Consider the following 12,527-nt stretch of genomic DNA (forward strand, 5'->3'; position numbering starts at 1 on the left):
TCTTTTACCTGTAAATAAAAAAACAATACCCCCCAACATTAAAACCCACCACCCACACACCCAACCCTACTCTAAAACCCACCCAATCCCCCCTTAATAAAACCTAACACTAACCCCTTGAAGATCACCCTACCTTGAGAAGTCTTCACCCAACCCGGGCCGAAGTCCTCAACGAAGCCAGGCGAAGTGGTCCTCCAGACGGGCAGAAGTCTTCATCCAAGCCGGGCAGAAGAGGTCCTCCAGACGGGCAGAAGTCTTCATCCAGACGGCATCTTCTATCTTCATCCATCCGGCGCGGAGCGGGTCCATCTTCAAGACATCTGACGCGGAGCATCCTCTTCAAACGACGTCCAACTGAAGAATGAAGGTTCATTTAAATGACGTCATCCAAGATGGCGTCCCTTCAATTCCGATTGGCTGATAGAATTCTATCAGCCAATCATAATTAAGGTAGAAAAAATCCTATTGGCTGATGCAATCAGCCAATAGGATTGAAGTTCAATCCTATTGGATGATCCAATCAGCCAATAGGATTGAGCTGGCATCCTATTGGCTAATTGGATCAGCCAATAGAATGCAAGCTCAATCCTATTGGCTGATTGCATCAGCCAATAGGATTTTTTTTACCCTAATTCCGATTGGCTGATAGAATTCTATCAGCCAATCGGAATTGAAGGGACGCCATCTTGGATGACGTCATTTAAAGGAACCTTCATTCTTCAGTTGGACGTCGTTTGAAGAGGATGCTCCGCGTCAGATGTCTTGAAGATGGACCCGCTCCGCGCCGGATGGATGAAGATAGAAGATGCCGTCTGGATGAAGACTTCTGCCCGTCTGGAGGACCTCTTCTTCCCGGCTTGGATGAAGACTTCTGCCCGTCTGGAGGACCTCTTCCCGGCTTGGATGAAGACTTCTGCCCGGTTGGGTGAAGACTTCTCAAGGTAGGGTGATCTTCAAGGGGTTAGTGTTAGGTTTTATTAAGGGGGGGATTGGGTGGGTTTTAGAGTAGGGTTGGTTGTGCGGGGTGGTGGGTTTTAATGTTGGGGGGGTATTGTACTTTTTTTTTACAGGTAAAAGAGCTGATTACTTTGGGGCAATGCCCCGCAAAAGGCCCTTTTAAGGGCTATTTGTAATTTAGTATGGGTAGGGCTTTTTATTATTTTGGAGGGCTTTTTTATTTTATTAGGGGATTAGATTAGGTGTAATTAGTTTAAAAAACTTGTAATTATTTTATTATTTTCTGTAATTTAGTGTTTTTTTCATACTTTAGATAATTTAATTTAATTGTAATTAATTGTATTTAGTTTATTTAATTTATTTAATTATAGTGTAGTGTTAGGTGTAATTGTAACTTAGGTAAATTTTTTATTTTACAGGTAAATTTGTCTTTATTTTAACTAGGTAGCTATTAAATAGTTAATAACTATTTAATAACTATTGTACCTAGTTAAAATAAATACAAAGTTGCCTGTAAAATAAAAATAAACCCTAAGCTAGATACAATGTAATTATTAGTTATATTGTAGCTATTTTAGGGTTTATTTTATAGGTAAGTATTATGTTTTAAATAGGAATAATTTAGTTAATTGTAGTAATTTTATTTAGATTTATTTAAATTATATTTAAGTTAGGGGGAGTTAGGTTTAGACTTAGATTTAGGGATTAATAACTTAATTATAGTGGTGGTGACGTTGTGGGCGGCAGATTAGGGGTTAATAAATGTAGTTAGGTTGCGGCGACATTGGGGGCGGCAGATTAGGGGTTAATAAATATAATGTAGGTGTCTGCGATGTTGGGGGCAGCAGATTAGGGGTTCATAATTATAATATAGGTGGCGGCGGTGTCCGGAGCGGCAGATTAGGGGGTTAATAATATAATGCAGGTGTCGGCAATGTCGGGGTGGCAGATTAGGGGTTAATAAGTGTAAGATTAGGGGTGTTTAGACTCTGGGTTCATTTTAGGGTGTTAGGTGTAGACATAAAATGTATTTCCCCATAGGAATCAATGGGGCTGCGTTAGGAGCTGAACGCTGCTTTTTTTGCAGGTGTTAGGTTTTTTTTTCAGCCGGCTCTCCCCCATTGATCCCTATGGAGAAATCGTGCACGAGCACGTTTAGTCAGCTCACCGCTACCTTAAGCAGCGCTGGTATTGAGGTGAGATGTGGAGCAAAATTTTGCTCTCCGCTCACTTTTCTGCGGCTAACGCCGAGTTTAAAAAAGCCTTTAATACCAGCGTTGTCTGCAAGTGAGCGGTGAGCATAAAATGCTTGTTGGCCCCGCACAGCTTTACCGACAAAACTCGTAATCTACCCGATCAAAAATACAATACACAATTTCAGTGTTTTTCTTCCTTCTCTTGAATTTAATTTTCATTAAGAAATGTAATCTTATATGCCAGCCCATTTTTTTACACATGTGTAGGGGTGGTGTTTAAAACTAGACTTCAATCAGGAGGGGTTACACAGGTGCAGAGAGAAACTGGCCCAGCTCTTAAAATATCCATTGATTGCAAATAAATACATATGATACCCTGATTAAATGTTATATTTGCAATTATTCCTGCTCAGAATAATAATACATTTACACTATATACATATAGAGGTATAAATAAACATAGAGATATGAAAGACAACATTGTTTAGAACAAAAAAAAGGAATTTAGGGACATGTAAATATGTTTGCAAAAAAATTCTGACATAACACATATTTATAAAATATGTGCAAAGATATATGTACAAATTCTAGCATTAATAATCATTTTAAAAAACAAAAAAACATAAGATAGGCATATAATGATTTCTAGAAATACAAATATACACTAGTTTATGTGAAAATATAATTTATCAGTTTTTTTGTATAACAAATACATAGAAAATACCTTTCTATGAAATATTATTGTTTGTTCAGGTATAAATATAGCTATTTCTTGGACATTAACAGATGGAAAATAAAAGATTAGCTTTAGAGAAATGTGCTTGTTCATGGACAGTAATAAAATGGTATATATGAAGTTGGAAAAAAACAGAATATCCACAACATCGATGACTCTTATTTATCAATAGTCCGATGCTCATCGCTCCGTTCTTGAAGCGCGTGTTTTTAGATTTGCGGGCAGCGATGTCTGGCGAGCGTATTGACTCCTGCGAATGTGTAGAGATTGGCACAATGATAAATAGGCCTCAATGTCTCTGATATGTTTGAACATTATTTATAATATTTGAATTATTGATAAATTATTGCAATTTGCAGATGATTGGTTGTGCAACATGGGGGAGGGACATATGTTATACATTATATATACTCTTTAATGTGTTTCTCACATGTTTGGCAATGTGCTTAATTTTGATTGGGGGTGTTAGATTGCATCATGGTGGACAATCTCATTAGAGTTATCTGACTTGCTAATTTGTCATAAAACGTCTAGGAGTGGTTGCAAAAAAAAGGAGTTTATTCGAAAACACACAAGGGATAACAGAGCACACGTTTTAGGAATGATCCCTTTATCAAGCTAATTTTCACACTGTACAACAACTTCTATTTATACACCATCCCCACTAGAGGGCACAATAAACACTCAATTAAATTAACTCTATCATGTCCAATGCAAATTCATTGTATAGATATGTGATTGTTAATATTAACCAAGTAACTAATAAATATACAGGCACATAATAGAAAAAAATTGAAAAAGATCCTACATGACTTCATTAAGAAAAGATATATATATATAAATATAACCAGATAAGGCATCCCCAAGTCCATTAGTGTAGTGCTGTTGCAACTTTGTTGTCAGAAAGCATCAATCTCGGTGCATTCGCCGGCGTCAATACGCTCACCAGACATCACTGCCCGCGGATCCACATAAGATGCGCTTATTTATAAAAAAAAACCCATCAAAAACACACGCGTCAAGTACGGCGCAATGAGCATTGGGCTGTTGTTAACTAACAGTCATCTATGTTGCGGTTATTGTGTTTTTTCCCAACTTTATTTATACCATTTCATTACAGTCCATGAACAAGCACATTTCTCTAAAGCTAATCTTTTATTTTTCATCTGTTTATGTCCAAGAAATAGCTACATTTATACCTCAACAAACAATATCTCATAGAAAGTTATTGTATATTTGTTATATGATACTTTCACATAAATGAATGTGTATTTGTATTTCTAGAAGTCATGATATGCTTTTATCCCATGATTATTAATGTTAGAGTTTGTACTATATCTTTGGCACATACTTGTTTATATACAGTATATATATATATATATATACAGTATATACAGTATATACATATATATGTGTGTGTGTGTTATGTCAGAAATCATTTGCAAACATATTTACATGTCCCTAAATTCCTTTTTTCTGTTCTAACAATGTTGTCTTTCATATTTCGTGTTTATTTATACCTCTATATGTATATAGTGTAAATGTATTATTATTATGAGCAGGAATAATTGTGAATATAACTGTAATCAGGATATCATATGTATTTATTTGCACTCAATGGATATTTTAAGAGATGGGCCATTTTTCCTCTCCTGTACCTGTGTAACCCCTCCTGATTTTAATCTAGTTTTAAAAACCACCCCCTACACAGGTGTTTTTAAAATGGCTGGGTATATAAGATGACATTTCTTACTGAAAAATAAATTCAAGAGAAGGAAGAAATACACTGAAAATAGCAAACAGTAAAGAGGTGATTTTAATTTATTGCTGTATCGAATCGTGACAGTTTAATGTTAAGTGGGCTATCCTTTGAGCTATTAGCTTAAGATTTATTGAATCAAACATCAATTCAAATTTTAAAATCATTGTCTAAAATATTACACTGTGTGTCCTAATGTCAGCATCAATGTTTATCTTTAATACTATTTCACATATACATACTTTCAAAGTATAATACACAATGTAACAAATGACACTTACAAGTTCTAATGAGTGATCAATGACACAAGTATTGAGCAATTTGATTAGTTAGTGATAGTTTAAATGTATATTTTAATCAGATTGGCTGATGTCATAAATCATGTGATTATGCATATTCAAATCAAAAGTGGTTAAAAAAATCACTAGTGTGTGGGTTGTTTAGGAGTTTGCGTCATAATTGGTGCGAAAAGTGTGCGTCAAATTTGGTGCGAAGTGGAGAGTGGGACTTGTATTACATGGTTTAAACATGGTGCAAATAGATTTTTCAAAAAAAATAAAAAGGAAGTTAGCTATATTATGTTGTGTATTTATTTCATTTGTATCTCTATATCTATTAGTGCAACAAGTTTGGGGCAAAACTTTGCAACAAATTTGGAGAAATAATATTGTCCCCTTGCTTTGTAATGAGAGACAAAGTTGTATTATAATCCATAAGTAGTAATGTATTTTTAATTTGTATCCCTATATCTACTAGTACACCAAATGTGGAGCAATAATATTGTTTGATTTAGAAAGGGTATACAATTTTAATAGAGTTTCTCATTTACTTTTATTTTGTAATATGCTTCATTCTATGGCATCGGCGGCCTCAAGGGTGGCGGTTTGAAAACTCGGTACGCTGCGTCGGAATAGACGTGAGTGTACCTGTTAAATGTATGATATATTGAGAAAAGTGTCAAATAGAGTTGAAAGTGAATTTGAAACATCTGTAATGACGCAAGCATCGATCTGCGTCGAATAGAGATCGCGGGAGCGTATATTTCGTCACACATTTCAACTACGCGGATCAATCTCGTATCACATACGATGTGGGATTCCAGCATATTTATCAGTTGACGCTTTGATAAATATCTCCCAATATCAGATTATAGACTTATATTGTGCTTATAGGATCAATACTGTAAATTGGAACATTCATGCCCCTGTATGTTGATAACTTTTTTAGTGCTTTTAATTGCTTTTAACTTTTCTTTTTTATTCTGTTGATATAATAAAAGCTAAGTTTTAGTTATTATTTTTTCATCTTCCTCATTTTTTGAGGGTTGAGACCCCCCCTTTCTCCATGTTTTTGTTTTTTGACTTATTGGATTTTGTTCCTTTTAGAGTGCTTATGGGATGCTACTTTTTCTTTCCTTGTATATGATTGTAAACTATTTGCATCTTGCACCACCTGTCTGTTGGGTTTCTGATAGTCCTCTGGGTCAGGGTATACAGCATATATATTTCTTTCATGTAATTGGGCAAGAGTCCATGAGCTAGTGATGTATGGGATATACAATCCTACCAGGAGGGGTAAAGTTTCCCAAACATCAAAATGCCTATAAATACACCCCTCACCACACCCACAATTCAGTTTTACAAAACTTTGCCTCCTATGGAGTGGTGAAGTAAGTTTGTGCTAAGATTTCTACGTTGACATGCGCTTCTCAGCATTTGAAGCCCTATTCCTCTCAGAGTACAGCAAATGTCAGAGGGACGTGGAGAGTATCCACCTATTGAATGCAATGATTTTCCTAACGGCGGTCTATTTCGTAGGTTCTCTGTTATCGGTCGTAGAGATTCATCTCCTACCCTCCCTTTTCAGATCGACAATATACTCTCATATACCATTACCTCTACTGATAACTGTTTCAGTACTGGTTTGGCTATCTGCTATATGTGGATGGGTGTCTTTTGGGAAGTATGTTTTTTATTACTTAAGGACACCTCAGCAATGGTTTGGCACTTTATGCGTTAATATAAAGTTCTAAATATATGTATTGTACTTATATTTGCCTTGAGTCAGGTTCATGTATTTCCTTTTGCAGATTGTCAGTTTCATATTTGGGGAAAGTAAATATAATATATTATTATTATGAGCAACTTTTTGTCTCGAGTAACAGTTAACAGAGCTCTGAAGTTGTGCCAACCTGACGCACGTTAAATTCGATTGCCGCTCTTAACATTTTTTTCATGGAATAAAAATCAGCATGTTTAAATATTGCTTATTCATATGGATTTTTTGTGTGTATAGAATCTCTTTAAATACAGAAAATACAGAACAAAGTACAGAAACAAAGTAAATAAAATACATCAGTAAAGCATGGCTGCAATTAAAGGGAAACTAGACTATAAATTTATTTGCTAGACTTAAAATTATAAAGCTTTGCTTAAATTGCCTTTTAATATTTTGCATTTGTAAGCTTTAAGTTTTTTTTCTTCAATCTACAATTTGCTTACAAACAAGCCTCAAGACTAGAAAAGGAAGCATACAAAAAAGTAATACATCAGTAATTGTCTGCTGACATAATCATAGGTGTGGCACATGAGTAAGCAGATGCATTAGTGTGAGTAGAAAAACATCTACCAAAGACTTAGATATGGCTCCATAGCTCAGGGGTTAGAGCACTGGTCTTGTAAACCAGGGGTCGTGAGTTCAAATCTCACTGGGGCCTTGTTTGAATTTTTTTAACCGTTATATAAATAGATTTGTGAAATACCAAAATATTACTATTACTACTAATCTTAAAGCTATGTATACAATCTGTTGCTCATAACCGTAGCCTTTGAAAGTTTCCTAACGCAATGTTTCTCAATTCAATGAACCCTACAAGGCCAAATTGTAAGCATTTCCCATAAACTCAATCTTTATAACTGTCTTGTCTGTGTTCAGGTAGGGAAATCCTTAGAGGAAATCTGTAGGGATGTGCATTCGTATTCTTTGTTAAAATCCAAATGTGGAAGAAGGTGACGACTCGTGCATCAGCTCTTTTCAGAGCTGGATTTTTTCTTGTGAAAGTGCAAACACACTAAGCTCGGTGCAAATTCAGACTTTAGTGTGTTTTTACCTTTTACAAGAATAAATCCGGCCCCCCAAAAAAAGCCAAATTTCGCAAGCGGACGCCTTCTTCTACATTCTAATCCTAGGGATGTATCAAAATACAAATCTCTAGAAATCTGTCTCGAATACTGGAATTACCATTGCCCTAATAGAATAATTTTATTATACTAGGATTATGTTTGCCCAAAGAATAACAAAGATAAAACAATTTCACACCTATTAAACCTTTATTACTAAATAAAACTAAATGCCGACGGATAATATTCTTAATTGAGAACACTCTTAAAAAGATACAAGTTGATAAAATTTTAATACATGAAAGATCAATTCTGCATTCCTTTTCAACATACAGTGTGTGTGGCTTTTCTCAAGTATAGTTTTTAATGAATAAAATATTCCCATTAGATAAGTGCATGGCCGAAAAAATTCGGTTCGGATCGATGATCGATTCGGGAATTTTTTGAATTTCGGTTCGGATCAATTCGAATTCGGAAAATTTTGAATCGTTTCGGTTCGGATTCGTTTCAGATTCATTCGGATTCGAAGAAATTCGGCTGATTCGGTTTGGAAATTCGAATTTCGGTAAGTGTTTGGTGGGATTAGACTAGTATTATGTACTGTATATTAGGTGTAAACCCATAGCAGAGTGATATAACTAATATACTGTACAATACTAGTGTAATCCATGGCCTTCCGAATTTACCGAATAAATCCGAACTAATTCGGATTTATTCGGTAAATTCGGCAGTATTTTAATTCCGAAATTCGGTTCGATCCGAATCTCCCGAATTTGCCGAATCGATCCGAAACGAATTGCACATATCTAATTCCCATGACAATAATCTTTCCCCCTCTATATTTACATATTTAAAGCAACTGTATCTCATAACAAATATTCTCTTTTCTAACAGCTAGTGCCCTGTCTGTTTTTGCCTTTACAATATATTGGCCATCTCAGAATTATTACCGGACCTTGAACTCTCAAAGAAAAATACTAAAATATTATCCAAATTATAATATAATGAAAGCTTATGGATTTGTGTTGTGTTAAAATCGCCCCAAAATATTAACGGATTTCCCTAGATTTGAAAGGGCAATGCACATCACTATCAGTTTTATTAAACCAGGATGCATGCATATAGGGAGAAAAGATAGCAATTGTAAGAGTTAAAAACAAATTCCAGTGTTTAAGAAACTACTTAAAAATACAAAGGGGCATATTTATCAAGCACCGTATGGAGCTTAATGCCCCGTGTTTCGGCGAGCCTAAACAGAAGTTATGAAGCAGCGGTTCCTAAACACTGCTGCTTCATAACCTGTCCGTCTGCTCTGAGGTGGCGGACAGAAATCAACCCGATTGAATACGATCGGTTTGATTGACACCCCATGCTAGCGGCCACAAATCTGCAGGGGGTGGTATTGCACCAGCAGTTCACAAGAACTGCTGGAGCATTGATAAATGCCAACAGCGTATGCTGTCGGCATTAATCGATGTGCAGCGGACATGATCCACTATATCGGATCATGTCCGCTCGTACCATAATAAATAGGCCCCTAAAGCTGTGTTTTACATAGTTGCTGACAGGGACGGTGCTAGGATTTTTGGTTACACAGGCGAATGCACATTTTGCTGCCTCCCCATAAAAAAAACATACCCTGCCAAAATGTTATAGGGATATGTTCAGCAGCTATAGCTAACTGTTTTATCTGTGATACAGAAAAAAAGATTTCTGATATCACATCAAACTCTTGACTGTTTAATTTATTAAAACTATAATAGTTATAATTATTTATTGCTACATAATATAACGTACAAAAGTAGTGGCTCTGCCACAACATAGCAAATCAGTGGTGGCTCTATATAATGAATCAAAAAGTGGTGACAATATATAAAAAACACATGAATCTGGAGACAGGATTGCCTCTTTTCATTTCACCACTACAACTAGAATGATACTGGCATGTCTAAACAAGAAAAATTTTCAAGCGGCATTCAGACAAGTATTTAGGAAAGAAGTTGGAACCTTATATAGTGAAAGACAAAAATATGTCTACCTAAGTGTTTTGTCAATGTTAGTTAATATTAATAATATTAGTATCAATATCTGGAGTAAATAACTAAACACTTAAGGAGCAGTGCGTAAGCATAAAGGGTACTATATTTACAAAGTAGGACTATACTACTTGCTGGGTAAGCAAGTGTAGTTCAAAAAGAAAAATGCTTATGTCCACTGATACACACTTGTGTTGATTTATTATGTTTATTACTGGAGCCTTAAAGCACAAAAATAATACAAATTAAGATATAACCTTTATTTATAAAATAAAGAAGGACAGCCAATTAAGTATGTGTGTATGCTGCCCAGAAAATGGTTTAAAAACATTCTCCTGTTTGTTATTCAGTATTCCTGCATTAACAGTACTATGTGTAGAGGCACTTAACGGAAAAATCCTAAGTCACAGATTAGATTGCAGGCATAAATATATTTGAAACTGTAGTGGGTCTATGTGGCCTTGAGTCTGCCCTGTAACATAGATTTCCACTGACTAATATTCATACATTTAATACATGTATTTATATTACCCTATGACTATTATTGTTATTTTGTTTTAGTTTCAGCTCATAATTGAGCAACACGTGACCAAAAAAGTGTATGGCTCAGCTCACTGTTGTAGTGTGTATTACTTATAAATCCCCCACTTATCATCAGCTGCTGGGAAGTAGAACTAAACACAGTAGGATAATACTGAAAATAAGTGAAGATACCACTCTCTATACGTGTACGATTTTTTGATTGTATATAAAACTATTCATAAAGGGCTGATCAATTAGTGTTGTGTGAGCAATATCACTCAGTATTGTTAAGCCAAATAGTGGATAGTTAGATGTTTATAACTTCTAATATATTGCCAAACAAATGCTAATATTTAGTTGTGGTTATCTGTACCTTTAAATAATACAAGTAATGCGCTATCAAGAGTTGATCGCATATATAATTACCTAGAAAGTTAAAAGGGACTAACTCAGACCCTCTGAGGATGCGTTAGTGAAACGCTGCCGTCAGGGGTCCTCCTTTTTAATTGCCTCTCTTGTTGTTAACAATATATCTAACTTTAGCATGACCAGTAACTTTAGAATTTAGCACTCAATTGTTGAAGCTCTCTAATCGTCCATGGGCAGCGTTTTCCCTGTGATTCACCTCAGCCCAAACTTTATTAATAATCGTTGGTTTACTTTAAGTTAATTATAGTTATACCTACCTTACTTCTATTTACAAGCTGTTTACCGTAACTAGCATGAGCACTGTATCTCAGGATAAATTCCTGAAGGGAAGATATTAATTAATACTTAGCGGTTATACGATCCGCTTATCTAAGCAGCAGTGTGCACTAGCAAACTTACCAGTTTAAAGGGATATACAATACATAATTCGTATTACCAGCAACAAAATTAAGTTGAAAGTCAGCATTATGACAATGCAGCTATTAGAATAGAGTGATACCAAATACTTACAGTAGTACAACTGCTATCTAGCCTTAACATACAACTGAAAATACTCTTAGAATCATGTCAGCTATCCCCAGACGATTCCTTTTAACTCTCTAGTAATTTATATATTGCTATCAACTCTTGATACCATTACTTGTATTATTTATCAGCCCTTTATGAATAGTTATATACAATCAAAAATCGTACACTATAGAGAGTGGTATCTTCACTTATTTTCAGTATTATCCTACTGTGTTTAGTTCTACTTCCCAGCAGCTGATGTTAAGTGGGGATTTATAAGTAATACCAACTACAACAGTGAGCTGAGCCATACACTTTTTGGTCAACGTGTCTGCTCAATTATGAGCTGAAACTAAAACAAATAACATTAATAGGTCATAGTGGTATATAAATACATGTAATTAAATGTTTGAATATTAGTCAGTGGAATCTATGTTACAGGCAGACTCAAGGCCACATAGACCCACTACAGTTTCAAATATATTATGCCTGCAATCTAATCTGTGACTTAGGATTTTCCGTTTAAGTGCTTCTTACACATAGTACTGTTAATGCAGAATACTGAATAACAAACAGGGAGCTGTGTTTTTAAACTTTTTCAGGGCAGCCATACACACATACTTAATGCTGTCTTCTTTATTTTATAAATAAAGGTTATATCTTAATTTATATTATTTTTTGTGCTTCAAGGTCTCCAGTAATAAACATAATAAAATCAACACCAAGTGGTATCAGTGTACATAAGCATTTTTCTTCTTTGAACTAACTTGCTTACCCAGCAAGTATAGTTCCCTACTTTGTAAATATGGCATTCAGACAAGTTCTGAAGCACAGAACTTGTCCACCTTGCAATCGTCACTTGGTAAAATTTAAGACTGCAGAATAGCTCTGTTGTTACATTCAGACCTCTGCACTTGGGCAACCAATTTGCATGAGAGCGGGGGCCTGTCAATCACCATGAACAAGGGAATTTGAGATGTTTTATCTCTGGCACCTAGGATAAAAAGCAGAAGATTCGTGTCTAACATTTGTGTTTGCAGACTCCCTCTCGCAAGCCTGAACTGTAAGTTCTCAGAAGCTGTGAATGCATCCTTGATACAATTTTTCAAGCCCTACAATAGATCACTATCACTTGGAGTTGAGTACAGGCAGGTTTTGTCCAGGGACCAGTACAACTCAGACTTGTGTCATTGTATAGTGATCATTTATACATGCATTAACACAACACTCTACACTATCTGATAATGCAAAGGCATCTATACACTA

The 12,527-nt window shown here is 35.3% G+C and overlaps 1 non-coding gene across 1 annotated transcript; it reads left to right on the top strand.

Annotated features, from left to right (window-relative positions):
- Positions 1-7,291: 7,291 nt before the first annotated feature.
- Positions 7,292-7,364, top strand: TRNAT-UGU (transfer RNA threonine (anticodon UGU)). Its single transcript has one exon. It is a non-coding gene; the product is annotated as a tRNA-Thr (tRNA).
- The last annotated feature ends 5,163 nt before the right edge of the window (positions 7,365-12,527 follow it).

Source organism: Bombina bombina, unplaced genomic scaffold, assembly GCF_027579735.1.
Source record: "Bombina bombina isolate aBomBom1 unplaced genomic scaffold, aBomBom1.pri scaffold_930, whole genome shotgun sequence".
Classification (NCBI taxonomy): domain Eukaryota; kingdom Metazoa; phylum Chordata; class Amphibia; order Anura; family Bombinatoridae; genus Bombina; species Bombina bombina.